Here is a 26,603-nt window from a genome sequence, read left to right as displayed (position 1 = left end):
TGAGCAGACGTGCATGATGCTTCGCAGACGTATGCGCGAACCGCACCGATAAATCAGTGAGTTTGAAAGGGGGCGCATTTTTGGCGTGAGAGAATGTGATACATCCATCTTGGAAATTGGTGCTCGTGTGGAACGAAGCGTTTCGGCTGTGCAACGGGTGTGTGCCGAATGGTTTACGGAAGGTCGCACCACGCAGACCAGCCCTGCCCCCCTCCACCTTCGTTTAGAGCGAAGTCTACAAGCGCAGAGTGGACACAAAGGAGAAACTACTCGCTCATATTTTACATGCGTATGCTCGAGTAAAGGACCGTACGGATGAGCTAAGATCAGCAACACAGCAGCTGTGTACATGAGCTGCAAAATGCGTTGCACTTGACGGAGGACTTTTTAAATATCATTTTTGAGGACATGCACACAATTAAACAAAACATTAGACCACAATGTTTCATTTACTGTCACCTAAATTTGTCCTCTTCCCCATCGCTTTCATTAATTTTCTCGGAAATTGTTCAGAAGATTACATACTCGTATGCTCATATGGCGTTTTTTGTTCAGAATCACTAATGCTATCACCCATCAAAGCATGTACCATTCCTCCTAACACACGCTGTATAAAATCACGACCTCCCGCATCAGAAATCAATCGTTTTTGTGTTTAAAACAAATAAATCCTAATTTCTAACTATAGTAATTTCTCGGAAACTAGTAGTCGAATTCTGAAGAATGAAACGCCGTTGAATTCGTCTCTTTTAGATCTACGATACTAGCGGCAGAAATTACTGTAGTTACATTTGAAAAAGCAAAGTTAATATCTAGATCTCGGTAATTAATATAGCTATGAATAGAGACTGTACCTCGTTTAGTAAAGGTTCAAATGGTTCAAATGGCTCCAAGCACTATAGGACTTAACATCTGAGGTCATCAGTCCCCTAGACTTAGGACTACTTAAACCTAACTAACCTAAAAACATCAGAAACATCCATGCCCGAGGCAGAATTCGAACCTGCGACCGTAACAGCAGCGCGGTTCCGGACTGAAGCGCCTAGAACCGCTCGGCCACAGAAGCCGGCGTTTAGTGAAGATATTCTTACAATTCATAAGGGCGCAAAAAGAATTACGATGCCTTAAACAGTTCAGGAAATATTTGAGATGAACTGTTACATCTACATCTATACTCCGCAAGCTAACTTACAGTGCGTGGCGCAGGGTGCTTTGTGATCACTGTCAGTTCCTCTCTGTTGCACTCGCGAATGGTTCGCGGAAAGAACGATAGTGGGTCTCAGATCTCTCTAATTTTATCTTCATGGACTTTTCGCGAGATATACTTAGGAGGAAGCAATATTTTTTGACTATTTTGGGAACGTACGCTCTCGGAACTTTAACAACAGACTACATCGTGATGTAGAACGCCTCTCTTGCAGCGTATGCCTAAATTAAGCTGTAACGAAAAATGCTGATCTCTTTTGGCTCATCACTATTTCTTCTATCAGTCCTATCCGGTACGGATTTCAGACTGACGAGCAACGTTCAAGTATTGGTTGAACGAGTGTTTTGTAAGCTAATTCCTTTGTTGATGGATTACATTTCCTGAGGATGCTTCCAATTAATCTGACGTACCCGCGATTGACTTTGTGTGTTCGTTCCACTTCAAATCGCTCCGTAAGTATATCTTATGTTTTTTTTATGGATGTAACTGCTTCCAGTGATTGTTCTGCAATCGTGTAATGTTACAGTGAAGAATCTTTCAGTGTATGTATTCGCAGTACTTTACATTACTTGTTTATGTTGAGAGCCAGTTGAAAGGTCTCTGTTGGATTCCTTTCATGTTAATTTCTTAAATCTGTTGTCATTTACGGCATAAATTCCTCTTCTAAATTTACTGTGGTGTTTCTGACTATCTGGGAGGAGACTGAGCAGTGAAACGTGTTACTTTTACACATCAACAAGAACGATCTGTCACACTACTACACTTTAAAACACAGTTTATATGTAATTCATGTCACACAGTCTCATACGGAACCGACATCCGCTTTCTTTTATATACTGTATATGATAAGATACTGTCATCCCCCTTCCCTTCTGTGTGAAAGAATGAATGAGCAAATGTTATTTCTAGTTGCATGCTGGATGGTAGCAGACAAGCCTGTCTGCTAGAGAACAGTAGGACCAACGTCGGAACAGGTAGCTACGCTTTCTAAAAGCAAAGAGGTTTCTATCCTTAGTATGGTCATGTCCGTCCCTTGTCATGTTGGTATAGGAAGCTGCCTCTCTGGTCACTTCCGTTTTGTATACGGAAAATGAAATGAAATTAAGTGTGGCTAGGGCCTCCCGTCGGGTAGACCGTTCGCCTGGTGCAGGTCTTTCGAGTTGACGCCACTTCGGCGACCTGCGCGTCGATGAGGATGAAATGATGATGATATGGACAACACAACACCCAGTCCCTGAGCGGAGAAAATCTCCGACCCAGCCGGGAATCGAACCCGGGCCCTTAGGATTGACAGTCTGTCACGCTGACCACTCAGCTACCGGGGGCGGACCTGTATACGGAAGCACCCTTGGTAGGAGCCCAGGTTAGTCCGTCCGCGGCGAGCGTCTGAAGTGGTAAGATCTCCGGCTAAGCGCGTGTCCGCTAAGTCCGTAGGACAATGGATTTCTTAAGATCAGCCTAACTGAAAATTTAATCACCTTTATTTCAGGTTTAGCTCTAAAATATCTAATGTTATCTTAAATTGCAACGCAGTGTAATTCGAGTGTGAAGTTCAGAATATATTCCGGTAGTTGCTTTGTCACTACTTTGTGAGTAAAGTGGAACCACGTGTTGATGAGTAACTCTAACTAAGATCATCAATCTTAAATGCGAATGTGCGTGAGATTATAACGTCTCGTCTTGACAATATTTTTCAATATAGCAACTTTTCTTTATGTTCAACCCACGTGGGGTGTACTTTGTGAGACCAGTACCACGTGCTTATACAATTGTTTGACCCATCAGGTTAACAGTAAGACGATAGTAACAGTTCGAGGTTTTTCTTTTGTAAATTGCTTTTCGATCTAATTTATTTTAATTATCAAAATTATTGTGGAGTTACACTCTTTGTGTAAACCAAGTTGACCACGTGAAGCATGTGGTGTAATCATCAAAGTAGCTCTCAGCTATTCTTTTCGGGAAGATTTCACAGAGAGTTAGTATGAATTTAGTATACCAGTGTGTGGTAATTACATGACGGACAGGATTGCGCTACGAACGTAACTTCTTTGGGTGAAAATTGAATCAGTTGGTTGTGGTTAATTTCCTCTTGCATATGTTTCAACGTTCTTCGTGTGTTATTTTATGAATGCAGTGTTGTATGCAGTCTCCCAATCTTGGCTCCATATTTGATGTGTTCCGTAGGATTACAATCTCACATTTTCACAATCCTAAATAAGGCACCAGCTTAGTTATGAATCAAGTTTAATATGCTGAAATTTCAATGATCAATGTTAAAATAAATTTCCAAATATAAACTGATTTATTTCTTTTTATTTAAATTCTCTTTTATATATATATATATATCACCGGTTGTAGTATGACTATTAAAAGATTATAATTAATGTTAGTCTGGTTGGGAATTTGGTAAGCTAGACTGGATACCTGGTGAAACAGTTGCTCAGTAATGCAAGGTTAACTTCCCCAGACAGCTCACAGCTTTTAACTCACTTTTATGGTCTTGAATAGCAGCACCGCTTGCAGAACAAATTCAAGTCCTGTATTTCGCTAAAATTTTCTAGCGTTACAACGTCTCTATATGTAAAAGTATCATCCGCGAAAAACCTCATGGAAGTTTTGACGTTATCCAGCGGGTCGTTTATATTACACTCCTGGAAATTGAAATAATAACACCGTGAATTCATTGTCCCAGGAAGGGGAAACTTTATTGACACATTCCTGGGGTCAGATACATCACATGATCACACTGACAGAACCACAGGCACATAGACACAGGCAACAGAGCATGCACAATGTCGGCACTAGTACAGTGTATATCCACCTTTCGCAGCAATGCAGGCTGCTATTCTCCCATGGAGACGATCGTAGAGATGCTGGATGTAGTTCTGTGGAATGGCTTGCCATGCCATTTCCACCTGGCGCCTCAGTTGGACCAGCGTTCGTGCTGGACGTGCAGACCGCGTGAGACGACGCTTCATCCAGTCCCAAACATGCTCAATGGGGGACAGATCCGGAGATCTTGCTGGCCAGGGTAGTTGACTTACACCGTCTAGAGCACGTTGGGTGGCACGGGATACATGCGGACGTGCATTGTCCTGTTGGAACAGCAAGTTCCCTTGCCGATCTAGGAATGGTAGAACGATGGGTTCGATGACGGTTTGGATGTACCGTGCACTATTCAGTGTCCCCTCGACGATCACCAGTGGTGTACGGCCAGTGTAGGAGATCGCTCCCCACACCATGATGCCGGGTGTTGGCCCTGTGTGCCTCGGTCGTATGCAGTCCTGATTGTGGCGCTCACCTGCACGGCGCCAAACACGCATACGACCATCATTGGCACCAAGGCAGAAGCGACTCTCATCGCTGAAGACGACACGTCTCCATTCGTCCCTCCATTCACGCCTGTCGCGACACCACTGGAGGCGGGCTGCACGATGTTGGGGCGTGAGCGGAAGACGGCCTAACGGTGTGCGGGACCGTAGCCCAGCTTCATGGAGACGGTTGCGAATGGTCCTCGCCGACACCCCAGGAGCAACAGTGTCCCTAATTTGCTGGGAAGTGGCGGTGCGGTCCCCTACGGCACTGCGTAGGATCCTACGGTCTTGGCGTGCATCCGTGCGTCGCTGCGGTCCGGTCCCAGGTCGACGGGCACGTGCACCTTCCGCCGACCACTGGCGACAACATCGATGTACTGTGGAGACCTCACGCCCCACGTGTTGAGCAATTCGGCGGTACGTCCACCCGGCCTCCCGCATGCCCACTATACGCGCTCGCTCAAAGTCCGTCAACTGCACATACGGTTCACGTCCACGCTGTCGCGGCATGCTACCAGTGTTAAAGACTGCGATGGAGCTCCGTATGCCACGGCAAACTGGCTGACACTGACGGCGGCGGTGCACAAATGCTGCGCAGCTAGCGCCATTCTACGGCCAACACCGCGGTTCCTGGTGTGTCCGCTGTGCCGTGCGTGTGATCATTGCTAGTACAGCCCTCTCGCAGTGTCCGGAGCAAGTATGGTGGGTCTGACACACCGGTGTCAATGTGTTCTTTTTTCCATTTCCAGGAGTGTATATATGATGAAAAGTAGTGATCCTATAACACTCCCTTGAGGCACGCCCAAAGCTACTTTTGCCTCCGAACACTTCTCTCCGTTCAGAATGACATGCTGTGTTCTGTTCGCTAGAAACTCTTCAATAAAATCACACAGCTGGTATGATATTCCGTACGCTCATATTTTGTTCATCAGGCGGCAGTGCTGTACTGTATCGAACGCCTTCCCGAAGTTAAGGAACTCGGCATACACATGGGCGCTTGTATCTACTGCTTTCTGGGTCTCGTGGACGAACAGAGCAAGCTGGAATTCACAATATCGTTCCTTACGAAACCCATGTTGATTCCCACAGAGGAGATTTTCGGTATCCAGAATTGGCATAATACGCGAGCATAAAACGTGTTGCAAGATTACACTGGACTCTCGGAAGGCGACAGGCGACTCTAAGTTACCGCCCTGATAGCAATCGGTTTACTAATAAACCTTTCTCTTGATTACCTGTCTCATGCGCCAGCTAAATTGATTTTGCCCATTAACTGTGTTTGTTGTTGACAGCCTGCATTTGAGGTTATCAGAGTTATCAGAATCTAAATGAACATGAATGCTGAAATAGTGTTAATGAAATTATTTAGTCAGTTGCTGGTGGGTAATTAATATCTCAACACGGGATTCATCTTTTATAAAAGTTATCGCACAAGTTTATTGATTAAAATTGGATACAAAATAAATATTACGCGTGATGACAAAAATAAAAGATGATCTGATGGTAACACAAATATGCAACTAACAGTTAACAGCCCAGTATGGCGGCTGGTTGGCAAATACTAAGGCATGACTGTTTGAACTATTTACTCTATCTCAAAAATATTGATAACGTAATCTGAAATTATCTAACACTGAATAGACAGTGATGGATTTTTTTTCTACACAGAATTTGTACTACGCTGGTGTAGCTGAGAACAAGTGGCGAGACTGTGATCTTTTTTGCCCCAATAAGCAGGAGCAGAAATACAATAACTCTTTTCTCAAAGTGCAGCGCTGCCTCAGGTGTCCGTCGACGTACAAGCGCCTGCAGTACAGTGACGTGCGGAGCCTGTAATTCCTAACGCGGGCACGAAATATCCAAAGTCGGTGCTAGCGATCTGTTAGACGAATCGCAATTACTCTCAAACGGAGCACTGAAATCTCAGAAGATTCCAGCGTGTGACACTCCTTTTCGCCGATCATACCATGGACCAATTTGACTCACTTATGCAGCCGTGCACACAAGGAGATCAAACGTCAAAGCAGCATACTTGTATCGAATAAGATTGTCCTCGGCATAGAGAGTTGTCTGTGATGATTGAGGTCTAAACTGTCAGTAGAGCTAAGCCCTCACCACAGGCTCCCCTCCAGCCGATGTGGCCGAGCGGTTCTAGGCGCTTCAGTCTGGAACCGCGCGACCGCTACGGTCGCAGGTTCGAATCCTACCTCGGGCATGGATGTGTGTGATGTCATTAGGTTAGTTAGGTTTAAGTAGTTCTAAGTTCTAGGAGACTGATGACCTCAGATGTTAAGTCCCATAGTGCTCAGAGTCATTTGAAGCACTTTTGAACAGGCTCCCCAGTCAAGACTAGTGTTAGTCCAGGGTCACATTCAGGACAGGTGTCTGAATTGCACCCCACTCTTAACAAAAGTCAATACAAGTTTCCTCTCCAGACCGGAGTCTGAATCCAAAGATCCACTCCAGACAGCTGGCTGAATCAGAAGACCCGCTCCAGACAGGAATCTGAATCGGAAGACCACTTTCCATCAAACTTCGGTAAACCCCTAGAAGCAGTCCCGCAACTGCCCCGACAAGAGTTTTGTGCCAATCACAAGACACCACAATCTCCATATGTCCCTTCTAGCTCATCTGCTCTACTCATCAGCCAATCCTAATCAAAGTTAACAATAGCCTTCTCTTTTCAGGAGAAGAGGCCAATCCCTGACATGTAAATTCCCATGCAGAGAGGTGAAGACGTTGTGCTTTCGCAGGAGAGCTTCTGTAAAGTTTGGAAGGTAGGAGACGAGATACTGACAGAAGTAAAGCTGTGAGGACCGGGCGTGAGTCGTGCTTCGGTAGCTCAGATGGTAGAGCACTTGCCCGCGAAAGGCAAAGGTCCCGAGTTCGAGTCTCGGTCGGGCACACAGTTTTAATCTCCCAGGAAGTTGCTATAGTTTTGTCTGTCTGCTCGATGACCCTTCTTGGCAACAGGTAAGACCTGTGATTTTTTCTGTCATTAGGAACTCTTTGCTCATCCAGAGGCCGATGGCATATTGCTGCTAGAAGAGGGGAAAGTTCTGTAACATACTCTATCTAGAATCGAACTGATATCTCATCAGGTCAAGTGGCCTTTCCTCTGTTGATCATTTTCAGATGCACTTCTACCACTTGATCCCTTATTTCTATGTCATTTTGTTGTCTCTGTGACAATTTAAAGGAACTGAATCACCACGTATATGGTGTTGCACACTGAGGTGACAAAAGTCATGGGATAGCGATATGCATATATACACGCTTTCTTAATAGGCAGAGAATTTCGAGACCATTATTGTTAGTTCTTAAATAGTTCTACTGGTGTAACTGAACTTTGGTAACGTAGACATATAGTTTTTTCAGTAACTGTAAAATTTTACCACGAGTGTGAAGTGTGGGCTCTGTCATAGGTTTGTGAGTAGTGGGTTATGATGTGGGATTTGTTCAAAGTATTTTCATTGGGGGGAATGCAGTGGGGAAGCCAGTGGTCATTTTAGTGAGATCCTCCCCTGGGAATGCAGAATCTGTAGTAGAAATAAGTTGACAGAGGAACAGGAGCGTAAGATCTATGCCCTTCAGGTGCAGTTACAATGCGCAAAGGAGGAACTAGATAAGTTGAGGAGGGTGAAGGGTGGTGGGGAATGGGAACTGGTAGTTGGCAAGAAGGCAGCTAGGAAGAGGAGGTATTCAGACTGTTTTACTTAGCGTACATGCAATAGACATGACCAACTGTCGAAGTTGAGTGGAGAGGAGCCCCGTGTAGCTGTAGATATAGGGAACATGCAGCAGTCCTCAGCAATTAGGAGGCATAGGTTAGTCGTAAAGTCTAGCAGAAAGAAGAAGGTTCTGCTGCTAGGTAGTTCTCACGGTAGAGGTGTGGGCCAGCAGTTGCAGGAAGTGTTGGGGAGTGAGTACCAGGTCACCAGCATTGTGAAGCCTAATGCAGGGTTGGCTCAAGTGACTGACAGCATAGGGGAGTTATGTAAGAATTTTACGAAGGAGGATCAAGTAATAGTGGATGGAGAAGGGAACAGTCTCGATAGGGACGGAGAATATGATGTGGGTGGTGACCTGGTAAAGATAGCTACTCAAACTGGTGGCACTAATGTGCACTTCGTGCAACTGGTTCAGCACCATGATCGACCTAACCTTAATGCAGCTGTTAGGCTTGTTAACGTGGGGCTTGAGAGGGCGCTGATGGCAGAGGGCATGGGTCACATCTCAGTGGTGCCAGTTGGGTCTATCAGTAGATCGGATTTCACTAGGCATGGCCTGCACCTCAATAGTTATGGGAAGGGGATGCTGGCTAAGCTTATAGGTGACATTGTAGTGGGGGGTGGTGGTGGAGGTGTCATTCATGGAAAAATTCCTGTAGTAGTTGGTGTTAGAGGTGCACCTTTTTTAGAATGAAGTCAGCTGATAGGTATACCTGCTTAAAGGAAGTCCCTCTAACTAAGAGCTCACCTTCCGAGGATGTAATGTTTCCATAATATAAGAGGTATTAAAGATAAAGTTAGTGAACTTCCTATAGATGTTGACTATGAAATTATTGGTATATCAGAGCACCACTTAAATAATCTGACAATTTAGAGGCTTCCTTTACCAGGCTACAGATTAGCTGGCCGAGCTCAAGGAGTTCCTTACGGGGTGGGTGAGTGGCTCTGTACGTACAAAACAGTATTCCATTTGAGTCCATAGACATATCACGACACTGCACTGAGCAGATATTTGAATGTTGTGCAACGGTAGTTGACTTTAGTGAAACTAAACTTCTAATTGTTGTTGTTTATAGGTCCCCTAACTCTGACTTCAGAGCGTTTTTGCTCAAGCTAGAGAGGGTTCTTGATTCACTTTGTAGGAAGTACCAGAAACTAGTTATATGTGGTGACTTCAATATTAATTTTCTATATGATGGTGCAAGAAAAAGGATGAAACTTCCTGGCAGATTAAAACTGTGTACCGGACCAAGACTCGAACTCGAGAGCTTTGCCTTTCGCGGGCAAGTGCTCTACCAACTGAGCTACCCAAGCACGACTCACGCCCCGTCCTCACAGCTTTACTTCTGCCAGTACCTCGTCTGCTACCTTCCAAACTTTACAGAAGTTCTCCTGCGAACCTTGCAGAAGTAGCACTCCTGAAAGAAAGGATATTGTGGAGACATGGCCTAGCCACAGCCTTGGGGATGTTTCCAGAATGAGATTTTCACTCTGCAGCGGAGTGCGCGCTGATATGAAACTTCCTGGCAGATTAAAACTCGGTCCAGCACACAGTTTAAACCTTGTCAAGGAACAATAGTGGCAGGATGTTTATAGTGCCGATAACATAGATGATAAATACAATGCCTTCCTTAACACATTTCTCATGCTCTTTGAGAGTTGCTTTCCATTAGAACATTCTAAACGGGGTACTAGCAGTAGCCGGCCGAGGTGGCCGAGCGGTTCTAGGCGCTTCAGTCTGGAACTGCGCGACCGGTACGGTCGCTGGTTCGAATCCTGTCTCGCGCATGGATGTGTGAGATGTCCTTAGGTTAGTTAGGTTTAAGTAGTTCTAAGTTCTAGGGGATTGATGACCTCAGCAGTTAAGTCCCATAGTGCTCAGAGCCATTTGAACCATTTTTTTACTAGCAGTAATGAGCAGCCCGGGTGGCTGACTAATGGGATAAGGATATCATGTAGAACATAGCGGGAATTATATCAAAATGTTAGAAGTAGTCATAATCAAGCTATAATAGCCCATTACAAACAGTATTGTAAGGTGTTTAAAAATGTTATCAGGAAGGCAAAGAGTATGTGGTATGCAAATAGAATAGCTAATTCACAGGATAAAATTAAAACCATATGGTCAGTTGTGAAGGAAGTGTCTGGTCAGCAGCAATTCGCAGTAAAAATATTTCTGTTACTGGTAAATCAGATATATGTACAGCATTTAACAATCGTTTTCTGAGCATTGCTGGTGAATTAAATAATAATTTAGTTTCTACAGGAAATCATAAAACTTCCTTGGCAAATGCCTTTCCGAGATTGATGTCTGAAATACTCATCTGTGATACAGACAAGAGGGAGATTGAGTCAATAATTAAATCACTGAAGACTAAGGACTCTCATGGTTATGATTGAGTGTCTAGCAGAATATTAAAGTACTGTGCTGCACATGTTACCCCTGTATTTAGCCATATTTGTAATTTTTCCTTTAGAAATGGCCAGTTTCCTGAACGATTAAAGTACTCAGTAGTAAAGCTGCTTTATAAAAAGGGAGAAAGGAATAATGTAGATAATTTTAGACCTATTTCTATGCCATCAGTGTTCGCAAAAGTTATTCAGAAAGCTATGTATGTAAGGAATATTGATCATTTTATATCACACGATTCGCTATCAAATATACAGTTCGGCATTAGAAGTCGTTTAACAACTGAAAATGCTATATTCACTTTTCTCTGTGAGGTACTGGACGGGTTAAACAAAAGGTTTCAAACGCTTGGCATATTTTTTTTATTTAACTAGGGCATTTGATTGTGTTGAACACAAAATATTGCTCCAGAAGTTGGACCATTACGGAATACGAGGAGTAGCTCACAATTGGTTCACCTCTTGCTTCAGCAACAGGCAGCAAAAGGTCATTATTCACAATGTTGATAACGGCTGTGATGTGGGGTCTGAGTGGGGTACTGTCAAGTGGGGGGCGCCCCAGGGATCAGTGTTGCGGCCACTCCTGTTCCTTATTTATATAAATGATATGCCCTCTAGTACTACGGGTAACTCTAAAATATTTCTGTTTGCTGACGACACTAGCTTGGTAGTAAAGGATGTTGTGTGCAACATTGGCTCGGTTTCAAATAGTGCAGTACATGACCCAGTTCATGGCTTGTAGAAAATAAACTAAAGCTAAACAACAGTAAGACTCAGTTTTCACAGTTTCTAACACACAATTCAACAAAACCTGACGTTTTAATTTCACAGAATGGGCATATGATTAGTGAAACTGAACAGTTCAAATTTCTAGGTGTTCAGATTGATAGTAAGCTGTCGTGGAAAGCCCACGTTCAGGATCTTGTTCAAAGACTTAATACTGCCATTTTTACTAGAAGTGAGTGATTGTTCGACATGAAAATTAGTCTACTTTGCTTATTTTCATTCGCTATTGTCGTATGGTATTATATTTTGGGGTAACTATTCTCATTCTGAAAGAATATTTTTGGCTCAGAAACGGGCGGTTCGGGCAGTAAGTGGTGTTAGTTCACGAACCTCTTGTCGCCCTCTGTTCACGAGTCCGGGTATTTTGACATTGGCCTCTCAATACGTATATTCCTTATCGTCGTTTCTTGTTACCAATATTAGTTTATTCCCAAGAATAAGCAGATTTCACTCGGTTAGTACTCGGCAGAAATCAAACCTGCAATTCGATCGGACTTCCTTAACTCTTGTGCAAAAAGGTGTGCAGTATACTACTGCATCCATTTTCAATAAGCTGCCAATCGAATTCAAAAATGTTAGCAGTAATCCACGCGCTTTCAAATCGAAACTGAAGAGTTCCCTCATGGGCCACTCCTTCTATTCTCTCGAGGAGTTCCGTGAAAAATTAAGCTGATTTTTATTGTATTGCTGATAGCGTTTACTTAAACTTATGGACTGACTTTTTTAAGGTTCATGGACTTCTTTTTTGTCTGTTATTAGGTTTATGTTGTAATTTCATGTACTGACACGTTCCATGACCTTGGAAATTTGCTCCTCAATTTGGTCCTGCGGAACTTGACGAGTAAATAAATAAATAAATAAATAAAATAACATATGGTGGCAGTGTTGCGTACATAGGTATAAAAGGACAGTGTACTGGTGGAGTTGGGTACTGAGGTGATTAATGTGAAGAAGTTTTCGACTTGATTATAGCCACACAACGAGAGTTAGTAGACTTTGGAATGTGGAATGGTAGTTGGAGCTAGACGCGTATGACATTTCGTTACGAGTTTTTACTGATGTGTATGAGTGCTGGTCTTTTAATACAAAGACCATTCAAAATTTGAAGGTGGATCAGCGACCAGCGGAGAGACGAATTTAGCAAATTACTGGGACAGGCATGAAAGCACGAACATGGATTAGGGAACAGATTAGAATGGTGAAAAAAGTGGAGATTAGCTGGGCACTAGCCAGGAAGAGGGTGGGCAGATGGCCCAAGGAAGTTTTTTTCTGTATTCTAAGAAATAACAGAAGACAAATAAGACAAACTAATTGAAGGTAGACCGATGACGTACAAAAATATGCAGGGACATCAGGGATTCATATCACTGAAGATTGCATACCTTCAGGAGGGTTTTATTCAGCAGTGGATGTCAGATGACTGGTGATGATTATCTACAACGAGTAACAGAATTAAGGGTCACTTTTTCGAAACGCCGTAATTTTCTCCCATTTCGGCACATAAGTTGGTAATTTGGCTCAAAGACGCCTACGACCTTACTCTGTTATAGTGCAAAAGCGTGACGTCCTGCGACGTCACCCTCGGGCTCGGCGACGTTTCAAACAGTACGGTGTCGACAGATGCGAAAAAAAAGGTCAGAGCTCGGAAGTTCATGTGACGTGTCAAATGGGTTAATGACGTCTCACTGGCACCATATTTCACCACAATTCTGCCCAACGCGGCCTTGGATGTGTCACACGATGGGAAGGTCGTCACATCCCGTCTTACCAGCATTTCACCCCTTCTTTTGACGCATCTGCGATGGAGGCTAGAATCGCGACACCCAGCGTTGAAACCACGCAGTTTTCTAATGAGTGTCCGAGAAAAACATTTCATATGGCTGACATCTCCCTGAAGCTTCAATCCTTCTCTAGGGACATCGTGGGTTAGGAACCCCACTGAATGTGATTTCATCCGTTTTGAGTGCAATTGGACCACAATTTGTGTCTCTGAGTATAGGGTGGAACCACTAGGGACCGTTGAAAACCATTCAACGAAATTTGAACATGGTACGCGGCAGCAAAGGTTTCTTATGCTTTTTCAGTGCTTCTCTTCCACGCCCTCCTGTGGCGTGATGACGGAGGGATGCGGCATTGACACATACATGAATAAAACGCCCCTCCTCTCCAGTTCGACAATAACCTCGATGCCCCCACATTTATTGAGAATTTTAAAAATGTGCTTTTACAGAGAAAATCTTCGAAGTAGTGCTAGGCACTCGCAGAAAGGAAACTGGCGCCGTGGATGTATCAGTTGGTTGCCTACCTGCAGGCGCCACGCACTACTACGACTGTTTTCTCTAGAAAGGGGCATTTTTAAAATTCTCATTAAATATTGAGGGGGAGGGGGGCGGACGTGCCATCGAGGTTATTGTCGATCTGACGGGAGGGGGGGGGGGCTTTTGGGAACCTTTGACATTTTATCCATGAATGTATTAATGTCGCACCCCTCCGTGATCACTCCACAGGAGAGAGTGAAGCAGGAGCAGTGAAAAGGATAAGAACCATTTCCTGCTTCGGGTCATGTTCAAATTTTGTCTAATGGTTTTGAACGGTCCCTAGTGGTTCAGTACTGTACACCAGAGCTAAAATTACGGTACATTGCACTCCAACGGCATGAGATCACGTTCAGTGGGACTGCTAACGCATCGTATCCTTAGAGAGGGGTTGAAGCTTCAGGGAGATGTCACCAGTATTAAAGATTGTCAAGAATGCCTTCCTGTTGCTCATCGCAATGCAAACTGTCGTTTCTGAGCGCGAAATGTGTACGAATCAACGTCCCAAGGAAAGGGGTGGTTTCACTGAAGCCCTTTATCCCAGCCCCTAAAGCCTTTTTCGTGTCGATTCTGAGCGGCCAGTTGCCTGAAATGTTTTCCTCGGCCACTCGTAAGAAAACTGCGTGATTTCAACGTTTGGCGTCGCGATTCTGAGCTCCATCGCAGAGGCGTCAAAAGAAGGGGTGAAATGTGGGTAAGAGGAGGTGCGACGACTTTTCTTTGTGTGACACATCCACGGTGGCATTAGGCAGAATTTTAGTGAAATTTGGCACCAACGTGACTTTATTAACTCATAAATTTTCTTTACTTTGCGTCTATGGTCACAAACTTTTTGACAACAGATTACCGGTTTCGGTCTATAATGATCCGTTTTTTAAAAACAATGTCCTAATGTACTGCAGTCATAGTGGAATCGTCAAATGTTAAAAGCAAAATCAGCACCAGCATCGTCAAATATATATAAATAACAGCACATACAAGAGTCAGCTTGTCAGCAGCACTACTCACCTTACACCTCACATTAACTTCTGGGCTCTGGCCTTTTTCTCGCCTATGCCGACATCGGCCTATGCCGAGCCTGAGGATGAGGTCGCAGGGTGCCACGCTTTTGCACCATTACAGAGGAGCATTGTAGGCAACTTTGAGCCAAATTTCAAACTTATGCGTCGTAATCGAAGACAACTATGGGGTTTCGGAAAATTGATCCTTTAATTGTGTTGCGTTGTGTATTACATATTAGACTCTACAGTAATAGCGATACTAGTGGTTATTTTAAAAAAAATGATTCAGAGTGTTCACTAAATTTTCGTTGAACCAATTTTGTTTTTATCTCTCAGAGAGTTTCATTTTACCCCTCATGGAGTAATTACCCCCAGACTGGAACCCACTGATCTACTGAATGCAATAAATAAATGAAAACGCATTATTCTGTTACTGTGAAACACCAGAGCTTTTGATGTAATAAAACGTTTTAAATATGGTACAAATGTAAACATCAGGCTGTGCTACATATTAGTCTGCTAACACAATCTTCATTTTGCATTTACATTCGTTGGTTTCGAAATTCGCAATAACAGAGGAATGTGTTCTCATTATTTATTGCATTCTTTCGGTTGTTCGTAATAGCACGGAGCTTGCAATTGAAGAGATCCGTTGTGCAGTAGCGAATGAACAAGTGGTCGTACCTCTTAAGGTATAAATTTTACGGCCCACGCTTACTGGACTTTTTTTCTGGTTTTAACGCATTTTACCGCCTCTCAAACTATGGAATACTTTTTTCTTAACACACTGCATTGAAGCACCACTTGGCCGAGTAGTAGCAGCTCCAGGTCAAACTGAGAGCGGTATGCTGAACCGACACCCCTCCATACCGCTTCCAATGACGCCATTATCGGGGGATGACATGGCGGTCGGTAGGTACCAATGGGCTCACCAGGGCCTGTGGACGGTGTTTACGTTTACATTGAGAGCATTGTAGGTCCTGTTAGCTTACTTGTGGCACACCCGATGTTACTTTCGTTTCTGTGGGACATTCGCCAAACAGTATGATGTTCTGGGTGCTATTAGTCAAATATACATCGAACCAGTCAGATATTTACGAAAGTACTCCGTATGTCGTATGTTGGTTTGTAATGAGTCTAAGAAGGCGGAATTTACCTGTTCATCTGCCCTGAATGATTTGGGGTTTCATAGAAAGTAATATGAAAAACATTTTCACCGAGGAACTCGAGATTATAAAATTAGATACTGTGTGCCTACTATACTTCTCACAGGGTCTGTACTACTGCTGCGAACAGAGGACTTCACACAGCCACCTACGGCAATTTATTCTAGTCAGCTCTCTCGCTTCAAATACACTTCACGTATCCAAACAGTGTCCAGTTAATTTGAAAACACTCTAACTTCATGCAGAGTAAGATCGCTGACGTACCAGGACAACTCATGGAAAGAAACCTGTATACGCCACTTCTAGAAAATCAACTATCATTAACATTAATCGCTGATGAAGAAGATGTTTTAGTGATACTGTACATTCAATTAATGCTATGCTGGGTGTTAGCATATGTGGCGTGAAATTTAGTGAAGTTAATAATTATTATATTTATTAATTGTAAAATACTGCGTTTGAGTGCGATCTTTACAGTTAACGATTAAAGGCTTAATTATCTGCGCCTGCAGAAATGTAAAAAGTGTGCGTTACCATTTTTTATTTCCACAGACGGATCGTGTTTGGCCCCATAGCTAGTCTCATTTCGGTTACCCTTTACAAAACGCAATTATAGAATAATTATATCTTTCCATCACACTGTAATGGTACTTGAATTATGTAACCATTACGGCACCTCACCTAAACCTCTCGATACCAGCAATATTCTACTGTTTTTCTGTAAAGTAGTTAACATATTTCTGAGACAACATTCAGATTTGATTTCATTAATGTAGAGGTCCTTTGATACATCGATATGTTTATGTTGCAATGATATTATTCTTATGTGTATTCTTTCTTTTGTCACTATGATCTTTGTCGTGCTTGTAACTCTGATTTTTGGGCGCGTAAGCGGTTATTAGAGAGTCACGTCTTGGTCGTCATGTTGAAAAGACACAAATTGTAGTCAGTTTATGTAATGTGAACTTTAACAGTGAGGAAGATATTTTCAAGTAAGTTTTATATAGTGAAGTGTTATTGCAACAAAAATAACAAAAAAGAAGTGTAACTTAAATTCAGAGTGCTGATTACTTTTTTACATCACCATTGTGCTAACTTGCAAAAGTTTAATCTTCAAGAATGGTTTATGAAACACATCTATAAAACTTTTGAATATCGCAGAATAACACATAGGCCTCTTTGCATCCGAGCTTGGAGTCATCACCACCTAGATTTTCGACGATTGAGCCATGAGTTCACAACGAGATCAGCGTGGGAAACACGAAAAAATGAGTGCCTAGTTTATCCATTATTTCATGAAATGACTTTATTAACTGTGCTCTAATGACACCTGCCACATCATATAACTTTGTTGTTGCCCGAAAATGCAATATTTAGCAGCGTGAGCAACACTAAAAATCATAATTAATTTTTGACCTTTGTTGTGGTAAGGTTGTTAGAACACTCGGTGATTCAAAAGAGAGCAACAACATGTTGGTACTAAATGGTTCAAATGGCTCTGAGCACTATGGGACTTAATATCTGTGGTCATCAGTCCCCTAGAACTTAGAACTACTTAAACCTAACCAACCTAAGGACATCACACAACACCCAGTCATCACGAGGCAGAGAAAATCCCTGACCCCGCCGGGAATCGAACCCGGAAACCCGGGCGTGGGAAGCAAGAACACTACCGCACGACCACGAGCTGCGGACTGTGTTGGTACACTCCCCGGATTTGCTGCCTGATACAAGAATCACACGACTCGGTATTTTGCCCATCCACTTGCCCACCATCTTCAGGAGAAGGCTGATGCTATAAGGAGCGATCAAAAAGTTTCCGTTTGAGGACGTTGCTGACCTCTTCCCATGCGATTATTACGCCTCCACTCTTTAAAAAAAGGCCTTGAAGGGTCGACGATTCCTGTCGGACGAGTATGTGCAGCAGGCAGTTACCGACTTCTTCACGGTGTTTTATCAAAGGCGTATTTTCAGCTTGGTGCGCCGATGGGATGATTGCCTCAACGCTCACGGCGATTTTGCCTGATTGGCATACCGATTCTGGATTGTATGGCCTTCGAACGGAAACTTTTTAATCGCCCCTTGCACTTTCAGCGCACTTTCAAGCAGCAGGTTTCTCCTGAAGATATCGGACGTGATGCTCGCCAAAATATCGAGTCGTGTTGATTTTAGGATCCAGAAGCGAACCTTAGGAGACTGTTACAATGGCCGTCACTAAATTAGGTACCTCCAGATCACTCCTGCCCTCTGCAGTTCGCCAGCACTAAGCGCTGTGATTCGCCCACCTCACAGCTTTGTTGCCGGCCGCTGTGGCCGAGCGGTTCTAGGCGCTTCAGTCTGGAACCGCGCTGCTGCTACGGTTGCAGGTTCGAATCCTGCCTCGGGCATGGATGTGTGTGATGTCCTCAGGTTAGTTAGGTTTAAGTAGTTCTAAGTTCTAGGGGACTGATGACCTCAGATGTTACGTCCCATAGTGCTTAGAGCCATTTGAACCATCTGAACAGCTTTGTTGCCTCATGTACACTGTTAGTGCATTAAGTCAGCCGCAGCGGAATGTTCTCTCCTTCCGTGCGATATCGTATGTTCAAATGTGGTTTCAGTCTTCCATGGAATGGTACACTGATATATGTTTGGTAGTGAACGAAATGCGGGAGCAAGGGCCCACATGTAATGCTACTCCCGTCGGTGCACATAGAGCGCGCAAAGACATCCGAAAACAATGTAAAGTTGTCGTCGCATCGAACATACTGAAGTTTGTTTACTTATCTGTCAACATTGAAGAACCCAGAAATAACATAAATTTTGCGCACGTTCATAAAGTTACAACAAATCCTTGTAGAATTTACGAATCAATTTTATTCCGTATTAACCAGTGAAGGCTCGTAAATACACATTCTGGGAGTTCACAAATTTTTAGATTCATATAAATTTGAGAGTGTGAAACTAATAGCCTCTGCTGTGTAACAGTTATGTTGACCAAAAAGTTTATACAACTACAGCCACTGCCAATAATAACAATAACAACAGTAATAACAATAATAAGATGCATAACTTACCTAACAAAACAAAGAATAGTTTTTGGAATTTTGTTGTTTTGTACGTAATTAATACAGTTAATGGCAATAACGAAATAATATGTAAGCTTTCGAAACTCTCCTTTACTCATTTTTGTGTAAGTGGGAGTCTTCATGTTTTTCAATTTTTTCAGACAAATGTATAAGATCCCTAAGGTTGGTTGGTTCGTTTGGGGGAAGGAGACCAAACTGCGAGGTAATCGGTCTCATCGGATTAGGGAAGGATGGGGAAGGAAGTCGGCCCCTTTCAAAGGAACCATCCCGGCATTTGCCTGAAGCGATTTAGGAAATCACGGAAAACCTCAATCAGGATGGCCGGACGTAGGATTGAACCGTCGTCCTCCCGAATGCGAGTCCAGTGTGCTATAAGATCCCTAACAGATGTATTAGTTTACGAGTTTACTTCCGGGTGAAAATCAGATATTCTTATACTGAATCCACACAACAACTTGTGCTAACTGTACACTTCTTTGTTAAATGTTCGCTTGTAGTCACGATTATTTGATTTCGTCACTACCTCAATCAAAGGATTTGTTCTAGGATGCCCTAGTTCCTTTGCGGCTAACTTTTCCTGGTAATTTACTTTTCTGTTCCCAGAATGAGATTGTTTACACTACCGATTTCCTCACAGTAAACAACCGATACAGTGCCGTTTATGGAAATGATTAAACTGAAGTAGTAATGTCTACCAACATGGTCACTTGACTAGAATAAGCGTCCTCGCTTCCCGCGCCCGGGTTCCCGGGTTCGATTCCCGGCGGGGTCAGGGATTTTCTCTGCCTCGTGATGACTGGGTGTTGTGTGATGTCCTTAGGTTAGTTAGGTTTAAGTAGTTCTACTTAAACCACTGAGGAGTGGGCTATCGTCTAGCAGGATAAAAGTCTGCCGCAGTGTGCTACCACCTGGTGGCACTGACGTAAACTCCCAGTTGAGTGCTAAGGGCTAGCTGTGCACATCGTGAACAGTACACGTTGTTTATCACATCCATATATATTTGGCCCATAAGGCAATTACGTCACGCGAGTTGCCCATGCGCAAAAGCACCTTAAAACGTGCACAACTGAAGGTGTGCTCGCGACACTGATGCCAAGTTTCATGGAGTCTATAGGAGCAGTACCGCGGTAGATTTACGTGCCATATGTTTCAGATTGCAGCATCTATGTTATGCTTTCAAAGGAAACTAACCAATAAATCCGCAAGGCGTTGGAAAGTTACAGTGTTCGAGTGCCAGCCGGCCGGTGTGGCCGTGCGGTCTAGGCGCTTCAGTCTGGAGCCGCGTGACCGCTCCGGTCGCAGGTTCGAATCCTGCCTCGGGCATGGATGTGTGTGATGTCCTTAGGTTAGTTAGGTTTAAGTAGTTCTAAGTTCTAGGGGACTGATGACCACAGATGTTAAGTCCCATAGTGCTCAGAGCCATTTTTGTTCGAGTGCTCTAGTGCACTTAAAGAGCAGCCGCCACTGGTATTAACAGTATAGTAATTTCAGCAGGATCTCTGGATGTGGGCACATATTTTGATTCTCCAAGAAAGGGATATAACTGTAAACGGAAATTATGGAATTTGACAATTTTGACAAAACGTTAGCGCGTAGAACTGTACTTCGATACCATGGCAGACGAGAGTATTCCGCAGCTAGAGAAATACGAGAGATCTCCGAGAAAAAATTAATTATTTTGGCTCAGCGACCTCCATTCGTTGTCTTTTGCACTCACTTGGTTTTTTCTTAGGAAAGTATAATGATGGAAAAAATTTGTGATGGAGTGCGGAGACATTGCAGCAGCAAGAAAGAAACTCGGTGTAAAATGCACTTACTGTGTACTGAGGACAATGTTCTTGTAGTATACTTCGATAAAACTTGGGGTCGCAAAACTACGCCAAAAATATATTTTGCTAGAGTTCAACCGAAATACTAACTAGAAAGTACCTACAGTTACTTTTCTATAGCGTATATTGGCGATTTGGCTGATGGGTGCAGTGACGAAGGGTCAGTAAGAGCTGCAAACAAATTTTCAGGAGATGGTGCATATTCTCCGTCGTGTCAAGGAGAATGATCGGAGCCAAAATCCTGTCGGCGGGATACAAGTACTAGCGCGCTGTTGCGCGCAGAGCCTCTTATAAATAAAATGCTTTCATACGTGACAGAATACCATAAATATGTTTCAGATGTTGCCAAAATTAATTTCAAAATTTTCTTAACAACCTTCACGCTGGAAATGCTACAAGGCCCAACAGAACGCAAATTCGTCAGCGACGACATTTTCCGTTACGCAGGCGGAATAATTACATATCTCTTAAGGTATTTATATTTTTTATCTCGGACTACTTTTATGTTTTCACTGTAAAATATGTATCACATACATCTATAAACTTTAAGAATGTTCGTATATTGCACTACTGGCCATTAAAATTGCTACACCACGAAGATGACGTGCTACAGACGCGACGTTTAACCGACAGGAAGAAGGTGCTGTGAGATGCAAATGATTAGCTTTACAGAGCATTCACACAAGGTTGGCGCCGGTGGCGACACCTACAACGTGCTGACATGAGGAAAGTTTCCAATCGATTTCTCATACACAAACAGCAGTTGACCGGCGTTGCCTGGTGAAACGTTGTTGTGATGCCGCGTGTAAGGAGAAGAAATGCGTACCATCACGTTTCCGACTTTGATCAAGGTCAGATTGGAGCCTATCGCAATTGCGGTTTATCGTATCACGACACTGCTGCTCGCGTCGGTCGAGATCCAATGACTGTTAGCAGAATATGGAATCGCTGGGTTCAGGAGGGTAATACGGAACGCCGTGCTGGATCCCAACGGCCTCGTATCACTAGCAGTCGAGATGACAGGCATATTATCCGCATGGCTGTAACGGATCGTGCAGCCACGTCTCGATCCCTGAGTCAACAGATGGGGACGTTTGCAAGACAACAACCATCTGCACGAACAGTTCGACGACGTTTGCAGCAGCATGGACTATCAGCTCGGAGACCATGGCTCATGACGCTGCATCAGAGACAGGAGCGCCTGCGATGGTGTACTCAACGACGAACCTGGGTGCACGAATGGCAAAACGTCATTTTTTCGGATGAATCCAGGTTTTGTTTACAGCATCTCGATGGTCGCATCCGTGTTTGGCGACATCGCGGTGAACGCCCGTTGGAAGCGTGTATTTGTCATCACCATACTGGCGTATTATCACCCGGCGTGATGGTATGGGGTGCCATTGGTTACACGTCTCGGTCACCTCTTGTTCGCATTGACGGCACTTTGAACAGTGGACGTTACATTTTAGATGTGTTACGACCCGTGGCTCTACCCTTCATTCGATCCCTGCGAAACCCTACATTTCAGCAGGATAATGCACGACCGCATGTTGCAGATTGTGTACGGGCCTTTCTGGATACAGAAAATGTTCGACTGGTGCCTTGGCCAGCACATTCTCCAGATCTCTCACCAACTGAAAACGTCTGGTCAATGGCGGCCAGCAACTGGCTCGCCCCAATACGCCAGTCACTACTCTTGATGAACTGTGGTATCGTGTTGAAGCTGCATGGGCAGCTGTACCTGTACACGCCATCCAAGCTCTGTTTGACTCAATGCCCAGGCGTATCAAGCAAAACGAGGATAATGGAATGTAGTCGAATTAAGTCGGGTGATGCTGAGATAATTAGATTAGGAAATGAGACACTTAAAGTAGTAAAGGAGTTTTGCTATTTGGGGAGCAAAATAACTGATGATGGTCGAAGTAGAGAAGATATAAAATGTAGACTGGCAATGACACGGAAAGCGTTTCTGAAGAAGAGAAATTTGTTAACATCGAGTATAGATTGTCAGGAAGTCGTTTCTGAAAGTATTTGTATGGAGTGCAGCCATGTGTGGAAGTGAAACATGGACGATAAATAGTTTGAACAAGAAGAGAATAGAAGCTTTCGAAATGTGGTGCTACAGAAGAATGCTGAAGATTAGATGGGTAGATCACATAACTAATGAGGAGGTATTGAATAGAATTGGGGAGAAGAGGAGTTTGTGGCACAACTTGACAAGAAGAAGGGACCGGTTGGTAGGACATGTTCTGAGGCATCAAGGGATCACCAATTTAGTATTGGAGGGCAGTGTGGAAGGTAAAAATCGTAGAGGGAGACCAAGAGATGAATACACTAAGCAGATTCAGAAGGATGTAGGTTGCAGTAAGTACTGGGAGATGAATAAGCTTGCACAGGATAGAGTAGCATGGAGAGCTGCATCAAATCAGTCTCAGGACTGAAGACCACAACAACAACAATCAAAGCCGTTATTACGGCCAGAGGTGGTTGTTCTGGGTACTGATTTCTCAAGATCTATGCACCGAAATTGCGTGAAAATGTAATCACATGTCAGTTCTAGTATATTTGTCGAATGAATACCCGTTTATCATCTGTATTTCTTCTTGGTGTAGCAATTTTAATGGCCAGTAGTGTATTTTCAGTCCAAACATGTTAGCGATTCTGTTTTTTACACAGGTTGAAGTAAAAAAATATTGTTTTCAATATTTGTTGTAATGTTAGTTTTTTCCGTAGCACCTGGCAAGAATTTTCTTTTTGAAAATGCTCCATCATATTCTAGACTAAAAATAGAGATGTCTAACACCTTTTTCGGAATTTTTAGTAACATTTGAAATTATCGATAATTGGTAATGCTGTAGGATGGTGAGTTGACACTGAGGTGCCTATTTTCGTGGCGGCCGCTGTAAGAATTATTACGCTGGTAAAGCCTACACAGTTAAAACAGCAGTATGTCTCTGCAATTTTAATTGTCAGCTGTGCATTAGTACTTGAGTTTTAACTAATTCAAATTATTTTATTCGAATACAGTTCTGTGGAAGAAAGACTGGCTTCTATAGAGCTGTAGAAACGAGAAATGCTCGTAAACAATGTACTCACCCAGAACGGTAATGAGGTGGTGAACGCCGCCGTAGTGAGCCTGGAGTTCCCAGTTGAGCATTTTGGCGACGCAGCTGAGTCCGGAGAGCATGATGCAGACGATGGGCGCTATGGCTTGCAGGTCGAGCGAGTAGATGGAGAGCGCAGCCAGCTCGACGGCGATGTGCGACAGCACGAGCAGCCAGACGCACGCCGCCCACAGCCGCTGCGCGCCGCCGCTGCGCCGCAGGCCCACCACGCTCAGCAGCCGCAGGCACAGCGGACCTCTGCAGGGCGGCGCGTCACACATCAAGATCACTCATCTCCGTATACACGGTGGGATAAAAGCGGCGTCCACGGGCTGCACATGTTCGCGGTATTCATGCGTGTTATAAAAGTGTATGTTTGCATGTTCCACATCTCCTAAACCACTGGATCGGTTTCAACCAAACTTGGTACATACAGAGGGGTCCAAAAAAAAATGTATCCACTGTTTAAAAGTCCATAACTTGCAAACTAACTGACGGAGTTGTCTAATTTTTTGGTGAAAGTGTAGCTTAAAGTCCAACTTAAAGATATCACTGTAGGTGTTCGAAATGGTCACCATTAACATCCACACACAAACGATGCCGCCGAACTGCAGCACGAACTACTGACTGCAACGTGTTCAGTTGGATATTTGCACACGAATGTACGATGGTTTCTCGGAGTTCATCCAATGTGCGTGGCTTTTGTCGATAAACGACGTCCGGCCGCGCGGGATTAGCCGAGCGGTCTGAGTCGCTGCCGTCACGGACTGTGCGGCTGGTCCCGGCGGAGGTTCGAGTCCTCCCTCGGGCATGGGTGTGTGTGTTTGTCCTTAGGATAACTTAGGTTCAGTAGTGTGTAAGCGCAGGGACTGATGAAAAAAATGTTCAAATGTGTGTGAAATCTTATGGGACTTAACTGCTAAGGTCATCAGTCCCCAAGCTTACACACTACTTAGCCTAAATTATCCTAAGGACAAAGACACACACCCATGCCCGAGGGAGGACTCGAACCTCCGCCGGGAAAATCCGCACAGTCCATGACTGCAGCGCCTCAGACCGCTCGGCTAATCCCGTGCGGAGGGACTGATGACCTTGGTAGTTAAGTCCCATAAGATTTCACACATTTGATAAACGATGTCCTTTAGTGTTCCTCACAGGTAAAAGTCCAGAGGAGTTGGGTCTGGGGAACGTGGTGGATACTCCACAGTACCTCTACGACCTATCCATCTTCATGGTAGATTTTCGTCGAGATACGCACTAACACGATTTTGGTTCAAAATGGTTCAAATGGCTCTGAGCACTATGGGACTTAACAGCTGAGGTCATCAGTCCCCTAGAACTTAGAGCTACTTAAACCTTAATAACCTAAGGACATCACACACATCCATGCCCGAGGCAGGATTCAAACCTGCGACCGTAGCAGTCAGCGGTTCCGGACTGAAGCGCCTAGAACCGCTCGGCCACTGTGACCGGCACCATTTTGGTAGTGGGCTGGGGCACCATCTTGTTGAAAGTAAACCCTTCCGCCTCCATACAACTCTCGGATGGCAGGTAAAATGGATGTCTGAAGCTTCTGAAGGTACACCTCACCGGTAACTGTGCCTTCAAAGAAGAATGGCCCAATCGAGCCCCGGTAAGACAACCCACACCACACATTTACTCCTGGCAAATTCACGGCTTTGTCTACATGGACGTTCGGATTTTCGGCGGCCCAGCAGATGCAATTGTGGCGATTTACTGTACCATTGAGTTTGAACAGTGCCTCATCAGACCACATAATCATCTCTACAAACTCTTCATCGTTGCGCACCATGTTAGTAAACCACTCGCAGTACTCCATTCTACGGTCTGGGTCGTCCTCGTTCATTGAGTGTAGCAATCGTGGGATCTAGCACTTCCACTTTGCTGTCTTCAAAATTCGCCGAACACTTGAGCGACTCACCCCAGTTTCACGGGCACACTGTCTCACAGACTTCTGTGGTGAGCGAGTGAATTGTTGTAACACACGACTGGAGTTAGCTGGACTTGCTACTGTTACACGTCGTCAAGATCGTTGTTTGTGTACATCTTTAGCACAGCCTTCGGCTTCAAATTTGTCTCGAATGCGACGAATCGTTAAACGTGTCGGTGGCTCTGTTTGATACTCATTTCGCCATTGCCGTTGAACCTCATTAATGTTTTCGTAGTTAAAATACCACTTCAAGACTGACTTCCTTTCATCGAATGTAAGCCTTGCGCCAGCCATGTTTACTCGAGTAACTAGGTGCAACTAAGAACAAAACACTGACTATCTGGCAACTGTCATCTGACAAAACAAAACAACACAATGCAACGCTTGTGTGGCGATTGCTGGAACTACAAACTATTACACTAGCAAAGATGAGACAACTCCGTCAATTAGTTTGCCAGTTATGGACTTTTAAACAGTGGATACATTTGTTTGGACCCGTCTCTATATCACTTACTGTCTGGAAAGAACTACTGTGGAGGTATCCACATATGCTACTGGATGTATCTGCAAAATTGTCTCATTTTACTGCACAGAGTTCAGGAAATGTGACGTCCTAAACATTGATCTGCGAGAAAACGAAACTTCAGGGCGAAATTCCTTAGAGATGCGTGTGAAATATGTGTACAGATACCAAGCTTGCTGCATCAGGGACTGAGTGGGGA

The sequence above is a fragment of the Schistocerca nitens genome, chromosome 3 (genome assembly GCF_023898315.1).
Source record: "Schistocerca nitens isolate TAMUIC-IGC-003100 chromosome 3, iqSchNite1.1, whole genome shotgun sequence".
Lineage (NCBI taxonomy): Eukaryota > Metazoa > Arthropoda > Insecta > Orthoptera > Acrididae > Schistocerca > Schistocerca nitens.
This window is presented reverse-complemented; position numbering follows the sequence as displayed.